This window comes from Jaculus jaculus, chromosome 6 (assembly GCF_020740685.1).
Source record: "Jaculus jaculus isolate mJacJac1 chromosome 6, mJacJac1.mat.Y.cur, whole genome shotgun sequence".
NCBI classification, from domain to species: domain Eukaryota; kingdom Metazoa; phylum Chordata; class Mammalia; order Rodentia; family Dipodidae; genus Jaculus; species Jaculus jaculus.
The window spans coordinates 52,176,233-52,199,100 of NC_059107.1; the positions used below are offsets into that span (position 1 = coordinate 52,176,233).

Genomic DNA, 22,868 nt, shown 5'->3' on the forward strand with positions numbered 1-22,868 from the left:
AGGAGAGGAGAGGAGAGGGGAGGGGAGGGGAGGGGAGGGGAGGGGAGGGGAGGGGAGGGGAGGGGAGGGGAGAGAAGAGAAGAGGGGAGAGAAGAGAAGAGAAGAGAAGAGAAGAGAAGAGAAGAGAAGAGAAGAGAAGAGAAGAGAAGAGAAGAGAAGAGAAGAGAAGAGAAGAGAAGAGAAGAGAAGAGAAGAGAAGAGGTCCTATTAGCACAATTCCAAGGGGTGATGGTAGACTTCTATAAAAAGAGAAAGAGCTATTATGACTAACAAACTTTTAAGCTCAATGCTTAGATACTCATTAAAAAGTAGAATTAAAAGAATAGAGAAGCAATCTCCCAACTTTGGGTGAAATTATATAAGGCTGAGTTTTAGCATAATCAGTAACAGAAGCCCACCATAGTAGAAACCACAGATACAGCTGTCCCAGAACCTGGGTGACACCTCATAGGGAAACAGATACAATGCATGACCATATCAGACAGCCTATATCTAAAGTAAGTACCTTGAGGCAAAAAGGGGGTTCCATCTGAAAGCTAATGAGTCTTATTACCTGTGAACATACATGGTTTTGGCTATTTTATAGTATTACAGAAGATTGTGGTGGCAGCAATATTATGAATCTTCTTTCCAGGTGTCAGTCATGGGATTGTGCATCACTGTCTTAAGGGCCAAAGAAGAGAGCAAAGAAATTATTTTTAAATGATCAATTTTTATAAATACCTTTAAATGAAGGTTGTATAGTACACACTGTCAACATATTGAAATCACAACAAGGGAAAGATATTAAGCAGATGCAGTTTGGAAGCTTCTTTTGGTTTTTTTTTTGTTTTTTTTTTCAATTTAATGTACTATGGGATAAAGAATAAGCATACATCTGTTATACCATAAAATGTGAATACATAATATAAAATTCAAAATAATTAAAAAATAAAGATTCACAGAGTAACTTTCTTGATGTGTTTAAGTGAAATGGAGAGTTTTAATGAAAACCATGCTAATGAAAGAGAGAATCAGGATGATATACACTAAAAGATCACCTTTGCCAAACATGTAATATCTTTTTTAAAATATTTTTACATATTATTTATGAGAGAGAGAATGGGCATGCCAGGTTCAGAGTCTATTGTTGCTGTAGCAAACAAACTCCAGACACATGTACCACTTTGTGGATCTGGCTTGACATGAATACTGGGGAACTGACCCCATTCCTGGCAGGCTTTGCAAGTAAGTATCTTGAACCACTGAGCCATCTCCCCAGCCTGCAATATCTTTGTTATGCACAAATTTATTGTTTTTGGTTACTCAAACTTCTAAATCTAGCTATTAAACATATAGAATGGTTGAAGGTGAAGAAAGCAATGGCCTTGGCTTTTCAGTATAATAGGTATAACCAAAAGATGGGTAGGTGAGGAAGTGGGTGAGTAGTTTTGACTCGGACTAGTATCTTGGGCTTCACCTTAACAGTACCCATAACACAAAGTAAAAGTCTTATTCCTTGCTAGCTGACTCATAGCAATGAGATTAAATCAAATTAAAATATTAATAAGGCATCCATTAAAATCATTACATACCATAGGAATACATATTAAGACAACAAATTCTAACAGTGGCTCAAAAAAACCAGCAGGCTTCCATAATTTGGCTGAATTAAATAGATAGGACTAAATACTCTCAGTGTGAAGAATTCTGGGGATATAGTGGGATACTTAGCAAGGTTGAGTCTACAGAATGATTGAAATGAAAGATGACATTATAAAGCATGCATGCTTAAATTGTAACTGAAAGCAAAGTCTTAGGTTATTTTATAAGTTAATCAAGGCATAATCATCCTTGTTACACTTCTTAGGTCCTGAAAATGACTTTTACATTTGCACTATTACTGGTAATATAAGTGTAGTATACACAGGTAATCATATTTCTGTTGTTGGGTCCTAAGCATATGATTCTATACAATATTAAACTGTGATATTATAATTGGTATTTCAATGTGTGTAATTGTCCGTTACTTACTGATACAATGACATTTTTCTTCTAATAAGCAGTATCCTATAGCTCAGACCATTCCAAATACTAAAAAAATGATAGCACCAATTCAGTGACACTAAGTACTCTGAAATATATTTTCACCTTGTCAAATGGAAAGTGGACTGTACAAGATAGCCAACAGGAATACTAATGGCTGTATTTATTGAGTCCTTACTATGTGTCAGATACTAGGCAAAGGGATTTACCAGCTTTATGTCTTTTAAATCTCACAGCAACCCTGTGAATAAATACTATGACAATTCTCATTTTACACATGAGAGAACTGAGCCTCATAGAGTGTATAGAATAGGCTAGGTAACAGAGCTTATCATAGCAGAGCCCAATTCCAAGTTCTGATTCCAAAGTCTTTACTCCTAGATACTTTGTTGTGTGTCATTCCACTCACCTTTTATCATGCTTATCAGTGATCTGCCCCAGGGCAATCTCTTTTAATATAGCTTGTCTCTTGTTTTTTCATGAATCCTCAAACTGCTGTCAATTAACAAAGGATGTCCTAAAGGCCTGGATGCCTCCAGGCACAGCAAGAGCTGTGTCACCTTGCTGATTGAGCACCTGCCCCTGTTCCCTTGACTTCTTTGCACAAGAGGAGCACAAGCAGAGATACACAGCATTTTTCTTTTCTTTTGTTCCCATGCAAAAGCCCCCAAACAGTTCAGCCATTTGTGGGTTAGACCAAAGCAATGGGTAGGTACTAAAAGCCTACCCATATGGTATGAAAAGAGAGATATTGAGATATATTCAGATCCCCTCAACTTTTTTCTTCAGACTTAGTCTCAACATTGGAAAAACTGAAACAATTTCTGGATGATTGGTGAAGCATTCATAGTAGAGAAAGATTTTATTATGGATGAAGTCACAGAGAAAATTCAAACACTTTCAGACAGTGGATGGCCATGGGTCATCATACCAGTTTGTGGCCTCCTTACTTAATACTTGGCTTACAAGCATAAAAACCACTGAGAGTTGGATTTGGGGCACCAGTAAGTTACATTTCTGAAAGGCCATTTCACTTTTAGTTTCAATGAACAGGTCTGGCACTGGGAATGGTCTCTACTTTTTAGCTCTTTGTTTAGGAATGCATTTGGAACAGCTTATTGGTCATGAAACCTAGGTTTAGAGAGCATAAATGATTAGCACAGATTGCACCATAACATGTGGCAGAGGTGGCATCTCTGATACATTGGATTCCTGAGGATGCCTGTACAGCTGGGGTTATGGCAAGGTTTATAAGTATGTACAGCTATTCTTGGCTTTTTAGTTGGGTGCTGGAAATCAAACTCAGGTCCCCATGCTTACACAGCAAGAGCTATGAATCTGTGAATCCTATGAATGATTTCCCTATTCTAAGAACCTTCTTATAAGAGCAAAACATTATTTGTAAGAAAACCCTACCCATAGCATAGGTACACAAGATTGAAAATGAGAAACTACAGTTACATAAAATGATCTCTACATACTGGAGATATACATTTAATAGGAATTGTTTAAAAAATGTAAAATAATACATATTTTTAAGGTTTAAAGTCCTATTACAAACCATGCAAAATGCATTCACATGTATTTATTCTCACATGGAGAAATTTCTCCAGTAAACTACACAAGGCAAATCACAGCTTTTATTTCTGGAAATGGGGTTGTTTATTTTCTCAGCTTTATTTTTTTCTGTAATGTCAGACTTTATACAGTATGTGTACCAATATTTTTGAAATAATAAAAACAATGGTTACATAAATATTAAAGATGCTAGTGCTTTGGTTTTCTGTTTGTTTGTTTGTTTATTTTTGCTTTGTTTTGTTTTGTTTTCCTTAATCATAAGTAGTTTTACCTAGATTTTTAGCTGAATAACACTGATTGAAACAATTTGCAGGTAGAGCAGACCAGAATATATCTCTAGGAATGATCACGAATGTAAAGTGCTTTGATAGCACATGCCAGCACACTGTTTCTGTGTTAGGTATAGTGTGTGTTCAGGACTAGACTATGATAAAGATGTCTGAGAATGAAATCTGTTTAGGCTATGTAGAGTATTCCAACCTTTTGTAACAGAATAAACATCTACTAAAGGTTAAATGGTAGTTAAACAGATATTATTCCTAAATGTCACTTTCACTCATCACATAGATGTTGGTATTTCATGATGTCATCTCAGGTTTGCTACATCTATATTATTATTGGGTTTGTGGTTTACTTTAACACTTACTTTCATATAAAGAGTGAGATATTGTGTTGTTTAGTTTAAGTGATACAGAAGGACATGAGAATAATTAAAAATTATTCCCTGCAAAGAACCACTGCAAGTGCTCCAAGACATATTTCCATCAATATCAGACACTTTCACAATAAAATAGAAATTACTTTTCAGTGAGGATCAATGGTGTAACGGTTAGCATGCTGGACTCTGAATCCAGCAATTACTTTTCAGTGGTGAAGTTTGTGTTCTATTAATTAGAACGATAGCTCAACATTGTGTATTTGCTAAAATATTTTAGACACATTGCTCAAACTTGAGTAAATAATGTATAGCTAGTCCTGGATGCTTAGAGATGGCATCTGAGCTTTGGCCTGAGACAGGAATAGAAAGTTTCTTCTGGCATGATTACTCCTAGAAAGTAAAAATCTTGCCCCTCAGAGATGAACAGCTTACTACTACTGAAGTAAGTCTTTCACACAGATGCTACTCAGGGAACCTGCTGAGACAGGAATGTGGAAATCCATCCACACCATTGTTCTGAGAATTACTGCTGAGAATTAGTAGTAGACTGAGGGAATAACAGAAGCTTTCTCATCAAAATATGTGGCAGTTACTGTTCGACTACCTATGGATACCTATCATCTATCATTCTTTATGCCTGCTTACACATCTACCTACCTGTCCATGTTTCCATACTTTAAAGTTGTATGTGACCAAATTGGCTTGTAGGTCAATTTTCTTTTTACTTTTTGTTGTTGTTTGTTTGTTTGTTTTGTTTGGTTGGTTGGTTTTGGCTTTTCGAGGTAGGGTTTCACTCTAGCTCAGGCTGACCTGGAATTCACTATGTAGTCTCAGGGTGGCCTTGAACTCACGGTGATCCTCCTACCTCTGCCTCCTGAGTGGTGGGATTAAAGGCCCAGCAAATTTTCAATAGCTCAATTTCAGAAATAGAGGAGAGAGACAAAGACACAAAGAAATTGAAAGAGGAGAGAGTGGAAAGGAAGGTGGGAAGAAGGAAAGAAAGAAGGTAAGTTAATTAGATTTGAATAGAAATCATAATGTTTTAGGTATAGAAAAGAGTAGATTGGTTGACCTGTTTGTGCTGAATTGTAATCCTTCTATAAATAAGGCTAGCTCAGATACCCCAGTCAAGAGTAGTTCTTGTTTTTTAGGTATTTTCTAGAAATGAATCTGAGTTCTCTTCCAGCTACTTATCTAGCTAGCGCCACACATTACTGGGTGGCTTCAGTTCTTATTTATTCTCATCTCTCTTCATGTGAGACTGCTGACAATGTATTTTTTTTCTGCAACTACGCCCTTCTCATTCTTCTTTCAGCTGTTTGGCTAGTATTTTTGTTTCCTTTTTTAGGCTTCTTTTCATGGCTGCTCCCCTGAGTTGGATTGCTTCTCAGAGGTCTATTCTCTGTTCTCTTCTTTTTGTCTTGGGGAGAATTTCAGTAAGACAGGGATCAAAAGGCCTTACTTAAATAGGGGTGCTGTGCTCTAGAACTGTGGCTCTAACCCTACATGACTCCCTTATACTGCAGACAATTACATAAAATTGTTCACTCTGCCAACATGTCCTCCTGCTCAACTTGTCCTAGTCTGAACTTCTCCTAGCTTCTTCTCTTCCCATTTCAATGAGTCTCCAAGTCAGCTTTACTCCTTAGTTCCTCTTACATGTCTGCTCATCTGTACAGCTGCAGCTCGTGTGCCGACAATCACCGACTCTACTGGGTTGTGAGTAACTAGCCTTCCTTGCTTCCCTGCCTCCTTTACCCTCTCACTACTCCACATATTTAGAGCATGTAAAGTCTGATCTACCCTTGGCCTTCAGCACAATCCTTGACTTCTTAGCAAGGAGGCCAAGACCCCTACCAGCCTCTAGTCACCTCTCATTATTCCATTTCACTTTCTCTGGAATTCCTCCAGGTCTCCCACCCTTCCTACTGACAGAATATCCAATCCTCTCCAACAAGTGTTTGTGAAATGGAAGAATGAATAATAAAAGTTATTTTGGAGAATTGAAAAGTATATAAAAATATTCCCTCAACTATTTTATAGAGCCATTTTAGGATAGATGATTATCACTTTTTTGTTTAAATCATTAAATAGTAGGTAAAACTGGGCTTCAGAAAAAGTGGTTTAGCAAAATCACCCTTCTAGAAATACTTATGGTAGAGTATCATATCTTGAGATCCCTGACCTATACTACAGGAAGCTTCAGATGCTAACACCATCTCCTTTGACTGCTCATCAGTCAGTGCAAAGAATATTAAGGAGATAGTCTCCGTCTTTCTACAAGCTGGCTTCTGAATCAGAGGGCAAAGAAATAATAAAGTCTATATTCAGAAGTAATTAATCATATATCAATCATTTACTGACTAATAGGAAACAAATTAGCTGGGGCTGAAAAGATGGCTCAGTGGTTAAGGCATGTGCCTGTGAAGCCTAAGGACCACAGGTTGAGGCTCGGTTCCCCAGTACCCACATAAGCCAGATGCACAAGGTGACACATGTATCTGGAGTTTGTTTGCAGTGGCTGGAGGCCCTGGTGCACCCATTCTCTTTTTCTCTCTCTTTCTGTCACTCTCAAATAAATAAAAGTGAACAAAAATTTAAAAAACAAAAGCAATTAGCCTATCAATAAGAATGACATCAGGATATATAATATTATATAAATATACTAGATTCACAAGTTCCAAAACATCTTCTAGGATGGGAAATGTGAGAGAGACCAGAATTGGCACAAGGCATCCGCAGCACACAAGGGAAATGTGCATCTACTCAGAACTCGCTCTTTGCTCTCCCTCACCTCTCCTTTCTTTTTACTACACTTCACTTTACTCTTCCATTGTGTTTCCATGGACACTCACCAAATAATTGAATATAAAAATAGGTCATGTTTTTAATTTTTTGTTTATTTATTTATTTATTTATTTATTTATTTATTTATTTATTTGAGAGTGACAGAAAGAGAGAGAATGGGTGTGCCAGGGCTTCCAGCCACTGCAAGCAAACTCCAGATGCATGAGTCACCTTGTGCATCTGGCTAACGTGGGTCCTGGGAAATTGAGCCTTGAGCTGCCTTAGGCTTCACAGGCAAGCGCTTAACCGCTAGGCCATCTATCCATCCCATAGGTCATGTTTTATTTAGCAAAACTGAATGAGATGTGGTAGTATGTTACAAATGCAAAACTCTGCCCATGTTCTTGACACAATGTACTTAGCCCATAGCCATGCACGGGTTTCTACCTGCTTTGAAGCCAAGTGTGTGAAGAACGTCTCTACCCAGTCTGGCTATGCACAAAATCAGATTCCTAGGGGTGTAAACATAATGATGCTTAGATCAAGATTGAGCTTACAATCACTTTCTAATAATATACATTTTATTCTGAAGCATCCATACCTTCTTCTGGAATGGCATGGCTTCAAATCTATATTCTATAATGCTATAATGCTATGGAAAATAATAGATTTTAGTATGATTAAAAGGTGTACACTGGTAGTTATGGGAAAAGGCAATGGTGAGTCAGATTATTATGGTAATGTATTACTATGACAAGAAAGGTGAACAAAATATAATTTAGTGTAACATGAAAGACTGTATCACAAGCCACTTGATCTATCTAAAGCACTTTATAAATGTGTTTTAAATGCATTGTTGTGAATCAATTTAAAGAAAACCCTAGTGCCAATTATTATTCATATTCAAGATGTCAGAACTTTGCATTTGTAAATGAATATTTTTTTCTTTCTTAGAAAATTACAAAAAGAAAAGGCTCCAACCTTAAGAAAATTCTAAATACACACACAAAGTCACACACATCCCTATTTTCCCATTTTCAACACAGACCATCTATTCAAAGGAATAGCTAAAGAAATTCAGAAGGGTCTCCATTATGTTTTTGCCTTTTTAGAAAACTGAAAATGATAGGACTGTATATTCACAAAAACAAAGATCATGAGAAACTAGTGTTAAATTTGAGTAGTCCTAACAGAAGACAGTTAAGTCCAATTTAAATAGGGTTTTGTTTGTTTGTTTGGTTTTTGGTTTTTCAAGGTAGGATCTGGCTCTAGCTCAGGCTGAACTAGAATTCACTATGGCCTCAAATTCACAGCAATCCTCCTCCCCCTACCTCTGAGTGTTGGGATTAAAGGCATGTATCACCACTCTTGGCTTTCACTAGTTTTTATAGATATTTCTCTACCACAAATTATCCATATAATTAAACTTTGGAATAGAACTTCTTTAATCTACATAAAGCTTTATCAGATAACTATCACCCACTGATGAACACCAGTCAGGCAGGACACATGTTAGCAAGCCCAGGCTGCAGAAGAAGAAACTATAATGACAAAATATCTACAGCTACTTTTATTACCAGTATTTTATGCTTTTCATACATATTATTTGTAAGTTTGCCTTACATTTAGGCTTGTGTATTTTCTTTTTCATTATTCAAGTGTCAGGGAGTGATTTCCCCCAAGGGTAAAGATGCACTTCTTCAAAGAATTCTCAAGCCCTTTATGTTTGGTTCTTTCTAATCTAATAGTAGAGAATGTCATAAAGCCAAAAATATCATTATTGGATGCGATATGCTTTTATGAGAAGCTTTGAAAAGCCTTTAATCACCACCACAAGAGATCAGGCCTATAGGCACTTCTTTATTTAGTTCCTTGGCAGCCAAGTTCTACGCTCCAGAGTTTAGTCTTGGGTTAATGAGTTGGGCTTTGGTCTAGTTTAATTAATAAACTATTTTTAACAGGGGCAATCCCAAGTACCTTGAAACATTTTCTTAATGAAAATAATTGAGTTGTGGAAAGGAGATGGGAGGAAATTCAACATCATTGATTATCAAATTCTTTCTTTCTTTCTTTTGGTGTATGCATGTGTTGTGTGAGTGTTTATGTGAGAGAATGTTAAGGTGCATGTGTATGTACATGAACGTGGAGGTCAGGGACAATCTCATGTATAGTTTTTCAGGCCCTTGTAAGACAAGGTCTCTCATTGGTTTGGAGCTCATTAAGTAGGCTGGACTGGTTGTCCAGGGAGCCACAAGGACCCACTTGGCCCTGCTGCCATAGCACTGAAATTATAACCAAGAACCACTGTGCCTGGCTTTTTAAATATGGGCTCTGAGGATCAAACTCAGGTCCTCCTGCTTGCAAGGCAACCATTTTATCAGATGAGCCATTTCCCCAAGCTTTCTATTGATACAAATGAACTTGGGGATTTTCTCCCACGTGTCCATCTATCAAATAGTACAATCCTCAGAAATATCAATCACTTTAGAAAGCCTTCCCTAGGTTGGAGTCAGAGCTTATCCTCTTGTTTCTATGATGACATCCTCTTCAATTCTATACAGCTGTACCATGCTTGATTATAATTGTCTATTTGGGAGATCACTCCTTGCATACTACTATTTTCTAGAGACCACGATTGATGCCTCTGCATCCTTGGTGTAGATGCTAGATGATCAATTAATTCATCAACATGTGGGAAATTAGGAATGGGGAGAAGGAAGCCATATTGAGCCATTGAGTTAGGGGAGGAAGCAGGAGCAGAGTAAAAGTTTTCAGTATCATGCATAACCTGCTCATAGTGAGCATAGATGTAAACAATGGCATGAAGAATCAGTTGGACTTAGGAGGAAAAACAGGATGCTACAAGGCAGCAGAGTGATAAGCAGGGGGAAGGGCATAAGACTTCTTACTTAGTTGGAGTAGTGAAGGGAGTAGATAATAGGGATAAATTAGTTCCATTAAAATGTACAAAGGGCAGGAGATTAATGTTGTCTTCCTAAAGGTGGCAGTCCTGGGCTCATTCTTTAATTAGTGTTTAACAGGGAAAAGAAAATTGGGCAATTAAAAAAAAGAACAACCTGGCAAAACATCTGAAAAAAGGCTAGGAGGAGAATGAATATACATTAACCACAACACTGGTCCTGCACACTGAAGTATGTGGGAAGTTGGCATATTTTCAGAACACTCTTCCATGATTAAAAAAAATATATATGTGGCTCTTATAAAATATGATCAAATATTCCTAAATGCAAATTTAGTTGAGCCCATGTTTTGAATGGAAATGTTTTCCTTCCTTGGGATTATATTCTTAGTTATTTCCTCCAGTATCATGGCTCTCATTCAACACAATGCCAGTGAAGATATAGGGAGGCTGTCAAGTTGGTATCACCATCAATCATTTTGTATTCTCATGTAAATGTACACATGCCACATATATGTGTACATACAAGGTTGAAATTTGGTCTGACGACTTTGCATGATGTACCAATATAATTACAAACCACGGCACAATAATCATGGATAATACCACAGATATGGGGGAAAAATGAGTATCAGCCCTCGTGAACCTCATAAACTTAAGCCAGTTGTCATATACCACCATGAAGTCTGGTTCTCATCTGTAGAAAGAGATGGCTTAGGAGATGTGTATAAATTACTAGGGCCTTATCTGGAACAAGAAAAATTAGTAAATACTGGTGATCTCCCTAAATAGGAAAAACTATGATTAATTTTTGTTCTGGAATATGCTGATACCCCAAAACGGTTGGTAGCCAAAGGGAAATTGTAGGTCAGCAGACATTAAGCCTAGAAGATATTAAAAGAAGGACCACATCTCCCTTTTCCCTTGTAACATTAGAAAGGGATAAACTACTTTCTTCAAACCAGAAGACCAAAGTCTTCTAGTCCTGGGAGCCTGCCACACAGTTATCTTGTCAAGAAACAACCCCTGACCCATAGACATGCTAAACAGGTGGGGAAAACAATTATCTCCTTAATGAGATAATAAAGTCTCAGTGGAGTTACTCACAGATCTTTACTCTTTTCTGAGTTCTAACTTAAAAGGCACAAGTTTTTCTTTTCTTTTCTTTTTCTTTCTCTTCTTTGGATATAGGCAGAAATGCCAAGCATACTTCCTATTGACATCTTTGGCTTTTCTATTTTTATATTCACGGCTTCAAGACCCTGATCTGGCAACCCGCTCTCTTTCATAAGGGAAATGATCCCTCTCTCAGGACTCAATTTCTCTATTTTTCTTAATAAAGTCTACTTTTCCCTCCTCACCTCATTGTCCATTTTGCTTAACCCATTGGGGTGCAACACAAACCCAAAAGCCTTAGCCACTCATCAAGCTCAAGAGAGGTTCTATCACTCTCAAAATTCTACAACAGTAGGGAGTTGGTTATCAACTTGTTTAAAACATTCCAAATGCCTTTAGGCATCTAAAGAGGTTAGCTTCCTGCATGTATCCAAGGGAAGGAAGAAACTCTAAAGCTTGTTTTAATTCAGTGCCTGGAAGAAACATCAGGACAGAAACATTAAAGCTTAGTTCCATAGCTGCCTAGAAGAGAGGTTGAATGAACTCCTGATAGAACCTGCAGATAGAGAAGTGAGGACCTGCTTCTACTTCACATCATCCCTAGTCTTCTTTTGGCTATACTTTTTCTAAGAGGATCCAAAGCCAATAACCCTACCTATGTCTGATGACATAAACTAGCAGGTCCATAGCTAACTGTATTCACTATCCCAGAAGCTTGTTGTCCTAGGAGGGTCCAAGGCTAAGTAAATATTGACTCTGAGATTCCCTGGAATAAATCATACCAAAGATTGCCCAGTCAGATGGTCTAAACAACCTGATATTCTTCTGACATTTTCATTTGCTTTTCTTATTCTAAATGACCTGCTCCTTTTCTTACCCTAGCTCTTGGTACCCATATGCAGTAGATGCCATTCTTAATCTGAAAATCTGAACAAATGGTACAGTTTCTGTCTTGTTAACAGGTCACTGACACCTGGAATATTTACATTTGTTTTGACAGAACTTTGGAAACCAGACTGACTATCTCAGAGACAGTGGTTAAGTTTCCATATCAAGAAACGTTGGAGACTTGTAGCCCATGATGGATGGTAGCTTGGTAATGGGCAGTGGGCTTATGTTTGGATGTGGTTCTGACTTGTTTTCCACCTCCAGCTATGGGTCCCGTACCACTGAGGGGATCAATTAGCCAAATCAAGAGCAGTTGGTTCCCCACCATGGCTGTGTGCCACTGTTGCACTTGTGTGGGCATCACGAGAGGTTATTTGTTGCTAAGTAGGTTAGACATGAGTTGCTTGGAAAAATATTGGTCATTTTCCCCCAGTCGCCCATGTAGCACCTTCCAGCACTAGATGTGCTGACTGTCTGGGGACTGACTCTCTTCCAACTTCCAGCCATGCCATTCCATTTTATGTGTCAACCACATAAGGTGTTTTCTTACTCTCCGTTGGAGAATCTGCTTCTCTTTTTCAGATAGATATAGATCCTGAGCAGAGAGCCACCCCATCATACCTCAAAAGGGCCCTGGCTGAAAATAAGAAAAATTGGCAAAACAAGCAAGGGTGCTGTTTTCCTGGTGAACCGGATACCAGCACAAGGCAGAAGGAGATCAACACAGAGAAAAATCAACTCCTACCAAATCAGAGAGCCAGGGACCCAGAGGCCCCCAACACCTCATTGCTAAAGCAGACCAAAAATAAACCCAGCATGGCTCAGGGAAATTTTGCGGAAGAGGAGGTGGAAAAAATGTCAGAGCCACATGTTGGGTCATGATATGTAGACATTTCTCCTACCCATAACTGTGGGCTAACTCCACAATGTATGACCCATATACCTCAACAAAGAGGGACCAAGGGGAAGGGGTAGGTCACCCATGAGCCTGATAATGGTACCAAACTGACTGTATTTGCTGAATACAAAACTAATTAATAAAAAAATTTAAAAAAGAAAGGTTGGAGAGATGGCTTGGTGATTGAAGCACTTGCCAACAAAGCTTAAGGTTCAATTACCCATTATCCACACAAGTCAGCTGCACAAGGTGGCATATGCATCTGGAGTGTTTACAGTGGCTAGATGCCCTGGAATGCCCATTCTCTCTCTCTGTGTCTCTCTCTAATACATAAATAAAAATTATTTTTTTAAAAGAAAATGATATCATGTCACAGAAAATCATGACTAAGATTCTCTTAGTGTTGGGCTGGAGAAATGGTTCAGTGGTTAAAAGTACTTGCTTTCAAGGCTTGATGGCCTAGGTTGAATTTCCCAGTACCCATGTAAATCCAGCTGCATAAAGTGATTCATGCATTTGGAGTTCATTTACATTAGGAAGATGCCCTGGTACACTCTTTTTCTCCCCCACCCTTTCTCTCTCTCTCCTTGGAAAGAAAGAGAGAGAAAGATAGAGAAAGAGGGGGAAAGGAAGGAAGGAAGGAAGGAAGGAAGGAGGAAAGAAAGAAAGAAAGAAGGAAGGAAGGAAATAGTCTTAACTCTTTCATTACAAGGTCTATCTACTTGAGAGTTGCTAGCAAACTAACTGGAGCTGGCAGTTTATTCAGTGACTGCTTTGACTTTTTCAAGTTTGAATGTTTAGCAGGGAAGCTATGAAGTATTCAAGTCTAAAGGACAGATCCAATCATAGAAAGAAAAAAAATGAAGCAACTCTGATGTTGAGCATAAGAGAAATAAATCAGTAAACACAATAATGAACAATGACATCATGGGCAATAAGCCTCATGGATATAGTCAACATAAATCTTCTTCTAGTATTTTGGGATGGGGTCATAAAATGAGTGAATTCAGCAAAGAAAGATATTTCATATTTCAACTTCAGGAGAGATATATTGCTCTATATTATGGCATTTCACTTGCAAATTTGATTCTAATTTGATTGGTTTAAAACAGTCTCACACATTGAAAATTGAAAAGCAAAATGTTAAAAAAAATCACAGGAAGAGGCAATCTCATGAAGTAAAGAGATGTGAATAATGTAGTTTATATAAGTGGTTAGAGCTTCTCAATAAAGACATATTCTCTTGGTGATGGTACTTTATGTTCTATTAGTGCTCAGCTTTCACTCTTTTCACTAATTTAGCCTCCATAATACTAATTTCTTCATATTTTCATGGGCATTATTGTCCAGAATTTAATCAGTTTGAAAGCAAGTCCCTTTCTAAGTCTCCATGTTCTATAAATCTGAAAGACAAAGCTCTCAAACAAGGGTATGAGTGGAAGATGGCCATGATGTAACTGGTGTGCTCACTTCCTGGGGTGCCGTAGCTGCTCCAGTACCATACTTGAATTTTAACAATGGTGACTCTGTCATGGACTCTCCCCAAGCTCCTCCTCCACAAGAATTTTCTGTTTCTACCAAGTTTTACCTGTGGGCATGACTGTGGATGAGTGGGAGTAAAAATTAGAAACATTAAACTTATAGAGTAAACTTATAAAGTAGTTGCCTTTGGTAAATACTTCCTCCTATTGTGCAGTCTACCAGCATTTCAGAATGACTCCCACCACAACTGGAAATGCTCACTGAGCAGGATGTAGCTAAGGGTAGAATGGCCATGAGTACATTCACCTGTTTTCTCTTGTGTCTTATGCCAAATAAATTCCGGTAGTTGCCACCTTCCAAACTGTAGGGTGGTGGGGAGGAATCTGAGATCTGCACAAGTAAAAACAAATGTTAGCTAATCCCTAGCCTACACAAAGTAAGCATGCACACTGTTTATGACCCAGAGTTGCTGTGACTTTCTCTACAGTAAGACAACTCCATGTCAGAGTGAGCCTGAGAGAGGCTTCCTGGGCAGAGAAGGACTGATATGCACAAGGGGAAGCATGCATTGATGCTTCTACAGCCGACATCTACAGCTCAGGAAATACATGAATTTTCTGAAAGAAACAAGTATTATATGCATTGGAGTCAAATGGCTCTAAATCCCATTCTGGCTCCATCACAACTGGTTTTGTGGTTTGGAACAAATATGTTTATATATTCCTTTTGAAAAATTATTTATTTATTTATTTGAGAGGAGGAGGGAAGAGAACAGATATGCCAGGGTTGCTCTGCCACTGCAATGAACTCCAGCATTAAACCACTTTGTGTATATAGATTTATGTGGATACTGGGAAATTAAACCCAGGCCCCACAATTCCATTTTCTAGCCCAGTGTCTACACTTTCTACTGTTGTTCTTTGAGATGGTAATAATCATATCTGTAGTATTAGGACTGTGAAAATTCAAACTAACTCATGTTGATTTGACTGAATTGCATAACATCTGAGAGCAATGAATTATCATTATTATTGATTATTAGGAGAAGCAAGAAATAATTCATTATGATCCAAGCAGACAATCTGTTCATCTGATCACTTAAACATGAAATAAATCAACTAATCTACCCCACATGTGAAGCAGTTTGCTATGATTTGAGTATCCAATGGGGAAGAAAGCTATTACCTTGACTCTATAAGTTGAACAGCCAATAAGTAAAAAACACATACATAAACAATTTCATCTTGTGATGGGTACTTAAAACAGCAATCCTAGTGAGAAAATATTAGGTTATATCAAAGAAATAACATGTTCACAGAGATCTAAAAGATGAGTAAGCATTGCCATTCAGTGCTTAGGAAGGAGAGGGTGTCAGCAATGTGAAATAATGTGAGCACAGATACAGAGCAAGGAAAAGGCCCATGGGTTTGAGGAATGGACACAGTATGACAGAAACTAGTCTGGGAGTATGAGATCTGGCAGGGTTATTTAGGGCCATAAAGACTCATGTTAAAGAAAACAGGGCAACCACAGGAAGGATTTTGGCCAGAGATGCCTTGTGATTCAATTTGCCTTTTAAAATGATCTTTTTGGAAGCTGGAGAATGTGTTGGGGTGGGTGGCACAAAAGGAAGCAGAGAGATATTATTGCAGCAGTTTAGAGAGAGAAATTATATTGATTTGGCCAGACGTGGTAGCAGGTGGCTTCTGAGAAGTCCAGAAAGCACTGCTCATTGGCTTTTTCAGAAGCTGTGTCAAACTGCCCAACAGGAAACTCAAAATTAGTCAATAAAAAGGAAAATCAGAATCTAGGACTGTAGGCATTGCATGGTCAGAAACTTGGCAATGGTGGCACAATCACCATAGCAAAGGTAGCAGCAAAATAGGGACCCATGTTCTACAAAATGTGTATGGTTCCAAGAGATTAAAATAGGGTATTAGCTGTGGAGTGAATTTTTCTGCAACTGAGTGTGTAAGGTGATATAAGGCACAGCATGGGCTGTGGTCATTGCTAGCAAGGTTTGGAGGAAACAGTATGATTGGGCTTATGCTGAGCTGCCTAAAATAACAGCTTGAGATCCATTGAAAGCCCTATAACTGGGAACAAAATTAGTCTCAGACACTAGGAAAACCTAGCTATGCCTGACAATAACAAAGAAAGATACATGTGCTTTGTAAATTTAATATGAATGCATGTGTTTGAACAATCTCTCAGTTAGGAAAATTTGTAATTCTGTGCATTTTTTTTTTTTAACCAGAAATAGGTAGAATGGCATGCTCAAATCTAAAATTTTAATATTTCGCTATGGAGATAAAAGTAATTTATCTGCTAAAATTCAATAAAATCTGGTTTAAACTTACTATTTAATAGCACAAATCTACTTCTTCCAGAGTATGATGAGGTTTTAGTATTAAATGTATAGGCCTTGTCTTCTATGCAGTTTGCTTGGTGACCTGTGGTTCCTAGTGAAACATGACTTCTCTGCTGCTAGCTAAATAACGAGTCTTATCTGCTGTGCCATCACATCAATGACAGGGGAACCACTTGGGCTTCTTATTTTGTCTTCTTTCTCACAAAAGCAAAAGACTTCTTTCTGATGTGCTATGCATTTTTCATGTTCTCACATTGATTCTAGGATATGTTTCTTTTCTATCAAGGATCTAGATGAACTATTCTGTTTTGATTATCTCTAAAAGTAGTTAGAGTCCACCAGAACATTACAACTTCAAATTTTGACTTGATTGAGCCCCCCACCCCCCAAATTGATCCTTGCTCAAACAGAATTGTTCAATTTATTTTTCAAATTTGTTAGATGGAGACTTACAAGCCAAGATTCCATGTTCTATGTGCTATTTGGTTTTTTTTTTCCCCCTGAGACATGAAAGTCAAATTTACAACACTAATATATCTCCAGAAGTGTTCTAAGTGATATATTTTTCTCCAAATAGGCAACTGATGTGTCTGCAAATATGCTTATAGTTCTAGTGGAATGGAGAAAAGCAGATGTACTGAACTCATCACATGGACATTTAAAGTCATATATTCATATATTAAAAAAGATATTATCAACCAGTCCTTGACAAAACTAAGTCCCAACACATACTAAGAGGCTTCAAATAAATGTCTTCTAGAGGCCAGAGGAAGGAAATGTGTTTGGATTTGAGTTCTGAATATAACTTGCACTTCAAAGAAGGAATCTAAAGTCTAACATTCAGAAACACAACCTACCTGTGTACACACACACAGAAAGAATTGCATAGCCCAATCTGTTAATTAGAATTGTATATATTAGTGATAGGAGCTTAGATAATTGATGCTATTTATAGGTTTATATTAATGCACATTTTCCCCACAAGTAAATCTGGCATCGTAAGAGTATAAAATATTAATTTGCGAGTGTCTTATTTTTTACCATATGCTAATATATTTCAGTGTGTTTTAAGCCATAGTAATTGTATATAGACATTTAGGCCTATGTTCACTAACTATACCTGCTTCATACAGAAACACAACTGAATATTTTAGTGTGGACAAAATGTCCCTGCCACATCCACCAAAAAAAAAAAAAAAAAAAGAAAAGGAAAGGATATTGAAGTTAAATTTTGTTAAGTTTGCCTCAAACTTAAAATATCTTAAAGCATTGATCACTTTAGTATGTTTGTTATAAACAGTAAAATTTCACATTAATTTCTCACTGTTTAAAAATAGTGTTAGGCCATAGTGGTCAACCATGGTAGCAATAAATACTGGGCACAGTGGTATACAACCTTTCATCTAAAACATCAGCATGCATGAAAAGTCTCTGCTGACATACACCCCCTTTAATAACTTAGGATGGTGACTTATACTTTCCACACGAGTAGTCTTGTCTTAACAGCAGTAAACACAGCTACAAAGTGGTGAGGAATGGCAGTTGACTGAGGGCACTAATTACACTGCCTAAACTTGAATTAAAATTACTAAACAGCAAATGAGAATACCAGCACAGTGATAACCTTAATTTAAATATGAGGCTGCATTTATCTCATCTACAATGTAATTTTCCAGAGTTGTAGAAAAATATAATTTTAATGGAAATCTATTGTTTAAAAATATAATTTAAAACCCCTGGTCCTTGTTTTCCCCCAACCTCCCAATTTTATTCTACAGACAAGATGTGCAGACTGATTTAGAGGTCAGAATGAAAGCATTCAGAGCCTGTCCTCACAGCCAGACATTACTTTGAGTAGCATCTTCATGTTTAATGATTAACAGCTGGCTGTGGGAAAAGTAGGTGCCAAAGGGCTAGGGAAGGAACAGAAAAGTGACCTTCTACAAGCTCTGAAGCCATAAGGAACCCTACAGATAGTAAGAACCCAACCCCACAATTGGATTAATGAGGAAACTCAAGACCCAGAAAAGCTGGATCAAGAAGCTTTCATCCCTGACAGAGCAGATGGAAGCCTGGGATATGTAATCAGAAAATCCAATAGTCCCATCTACTTCAGTTGTGTGACAGGTAACGTAGGCTCTAAGGAGCGTAATGTTTGCATCCATAAAATGAACAGGGCAAAAATTCTGACCTCATAGGTCAGTTAGAATATGCACATGTCTAGTTTGTACAAATGCCCAGTAAAAGATTTATTTTATTGTCAATGTGTTTCCAAGACCAGAACTAAATGCCCAGACTACCAGGCTGTTGGCTCTTATTAAGATTTCATTAACCCCAAGACTATGATCATGCAAATCACAGCAAAAACTTGGTGTACATATGAATGTTATGGGGAAAAGGAACAAGAAATAGTTATGAATGAACATTTCTTGTTTGTTAATATTGATAAAAACTAAATCTGCTAATTACTGTGAACTTTTGCTGTTAAAACTAAGAGGGGGCTGGAGAAATGGCTTAGAGGTTAAGGCTCTTTCCTGAAAAGCCTAAGGACCCAGGTTTGATTACCCCCACCTAAGCCAGATGCACAAGGTGGTAAATGCATATGTAGTTAGTTTGCAGTGGCTAGGGGCTCTGACTTGCTCATTCTCTCTCTGTATCTGCCTCTCTCTCAAATATATAAAAATAAATTTTAAAGTATTGAAAAGAAAACAAAGAGGGGAGTGGAGAGATGACCAGAGCACCTGCTGTGTAAGTATGAGGACTTGAGTTTGAACCCCTGAATCTAAATAAAAAGCCAAGCAAAGCAGGCTTGTGGAGATGGCTTGGTGGGTAAGTGTATTTTCCACTTAAGCCTGACCACCTGAGAAGACCTGATACTCCTGAGTTCCACTTAAATATGATGCCCGAAGACACCCAAGTTTAATTTCCCAACGTTCACATAAAAAGCCAGACATAGCTACACAGCTCTGTAATCCCTGCCCTGCAATGGGCAGAGGCCTGAGAATAACTGGGACTTGCTGGCAGATAGCAGCAGCTGTAGGTGGAGGAAGAGACTCTGTCTCAAGGATATATGTGAATGTGCATGTTGGGTTTTATTCATCTGCACATGAATACATATGCTATTGTAGTCAGGTTCGCAATGTTGGCAGAAATCACCTGACCAAGAGCAGCTTTTGAGAAAAAGGATTTATTTTGGCTTGTAGACTCAAGGGGAAGCTCCATGATGACAGGGGAAAATGATGGCATGAGCAGAAGGTGGACATCACCCCCTGACCAACATTAGGTGGATAATAGCAACAGAGAGTGTGCCAAACACTAGCAAAGGGACAGTGCTATAATACTCATAAACCTGCCCCTAAAACTACACTGCCTCCAAAAGGTGTTCATTTCCAAATTGCTATCAGCTGGGGATCTAGCATTCAGAACACCTAAGTTTATGGGAGATGTCTGAATCAAACCACCACATATGCCACACACGCACACACACACACACACACACACACACACACACACACACACACATCCTATCACATATCACACATATGTCATACCACATGCCACATCCTCCCCACATACCACAATTTACACATACATATACATCATATCACACACCACACACATATCATATCACACACATATTGTATTGTATACCACAAACACATATATACACACACACAACTTGAAATTAATTACTCAGAACAGGGCAAAGATGAAGTTCCCCCTCATCAATGACTTTGTACATTTTATACATAGTCAACTTACACAGGTCTCTACACATCCACATCCATAGAAGTTTAGTGTTTCCCAGCATAGTAGGACTCAGTAGACACATGATTGAACTCACAATTGTATTTAAAAAGCATCTATCTTTGTATTTTGCTTTTTTAAAAAATATTTTATTTATTTACTTTATTTATTTATTTGACAACAAAAGAGGGAGAGAGAGAGAATAGGCACACCAGGACATGTAGCCACTGAAAATGAACTCCAGACGTGTGTGCCCCCTTGTGCATATCACGAACGTGGGTCCTGGATAATCGAACCAAGGTCCTTTGGCTTTGCAGGCAAATGCCTTAATCCCTAAGCCATCTCTCCAGCCCTATTTTGATTTTTTGATATACAGTCTCACTGTGTTACCCGCATTGTTCTCCAGTGAACCACGGTCCTGCCTCAACCTTCTGACTGCTAGAATTGCAGGTATACATCACCCCACCAACTGAAAATAGTCTATCTGGAAATAGCCAGTAAAAAGCATGCTTTTAGAAAAAAAATTCTATACATTTATAAATGTGTTTGCATTAACAAGACAGATTATGAAGAAACAACAAAAAGAGGAAAACAGGAAAAATGCAAAATTAGTTAATTTGGACCATTAATTAACAGTCCACTCTGTAGGCAAGAGCAAGGTGGCTCGGATAAGGTGAGCGTGTAGTGGAGTAGGAAACCTTAAATTAGAAGGACAGAGTTCTCTTTTATAACTTCAATCTTGACACTATGTATTCAGATGACCTTTGGCTAACATTTAAATTGTCTAATTCATATATACATATATGGTTTCTTCATCTGTGTGAAAATGAGGTAGTCATTTCAGATTAACCCCAAAGTAAATCTTGAAATTTTCTGATTCTATCCCAAAGATAAATTCCTTCTAAAAAATATAAATCTCATGTTCTCAGCCATTTTGAGTTATTATAGGCCTTTCAATTGGTTCTAATGTTCTGAGTTACTTCTCTTTCTCTGTCCCTTATTCCTTCACTCTTCAGCATTGGGGTTTGAACCCAGGGCCCTGTACATACTAAGTAAATGCTTTACTGCTGAACTTTAACTCCCTAGAAGAGGTCTTGAATAGTCAATTAACCAACTTTCCCTCTTGCTTTGACTTTGTGTTTAGCCTGAGAGAAGTAAGAGATATCCATGTCTGGTTATATTGATCCACACTTTCTGTAAAGCAAACACTGTACTAATTGCAGCTGAAATATCCCAATCAGCATATCTCTCTCATCTCCATTCTGCATTGAAATGTTGAAATATACACATCATAAGCTCTCCTCCCTCAGGCAGACATTTCAATAAAACATCTTTACTTCTCAAAATATATTTTTGTTACACTTCATATCTAAGTTTCTCTGAGCTGCACATGGTGTCTCACTGCAATCTAGGATGAATCAGTAGAACATGGCTTACATTCAGAGTAAACTGGTCCTGCTTGTTTTCCCATCTGAAATCAGTGAAGTGAAGAGAAAGGTAAGGGATGGTAGAAGGAGGACAATTGAGGATGAAGATGAAGTTGTGAGAATCACTTCTTTATCCAAATTTAATGGGGTCTCTTAATAGGACACACAGGAATCATATATCACCTGTCCTTGGGTCTAATTCTAGCATACAATAAGAACTGAATAAATGCTTGCATGGCCAATGAGGCACTGTAAATCTAGAAACCAAGCCAATAAGGTAGAAAGGATCTAATTTGTGCTGGAATTTATTAGAACATCGATAGAACATGTGGATAAAATCCTCCCAAAGTTTACTTTTTTTCTTAAAGAAGTTGCATTTCTCCTATGCTTCTCTTTTATGTATTTGTCTTTAAAAAAATATTGGCCATGTGTGAATTTCCTCAGACAAGGAAAGCAAAGTAGTACTTATCTGCTGGCCAAATAGGCTAGGATATGTGATTTAACCTTTTCAATAGAGTGATCTGTGACTACGAAAGAATAATGGTTCACCAACAGAAGTGTCCAGGCCACTGCACTTAAAGGATCTTGAAGTCAACACACAAGAACAGCCTGGTGCACTTTAAGTGGATTGGCGTAACGTGCATTTCCAGTCATGCAAATATGTTGTCCTTGCCTCTTTCCACAACTATTCTTCTCAGTCTGGTATTTTTCAGGTGGAGCTATAGTGCATAGGCCTGGAAGTTTGTGACTCTAGGTTCAACATATTCTTTATTAATTTATTTTCCTTGCCTAAATTCAGGTTTGGTACCATATGGAGTGAAAGGCTTAGAAAATTTGCTCTTATTCTTTGCTTTTTTCTTTTTATTAAGTAGAAACTTTGTGTGGATACATCACGCTTGGTACCATTATTTCCCTCCTCCCTGCCCCACTCCACTGAGGGCCTGCAACTTGATAGTGAACACCAGCAATTT

The 22,868-nt window shown here is 37.9% G+C and overlaps 1 protein-coding gene across 3 annotated transcripts in view; it reads right to left on the minus strand.

Annotated features, from left to right (window-relative positions):
• The window catches only part of Ctnna2 (catenin alpha 2), a 1,209,750-nt gene that overhangs the window by 501,978 nt on the left and 684,904 nt on the right, over positions 1–22,868 (minus strand). The gene's annotated exons all lie outside the window — the stretch shown is intronic.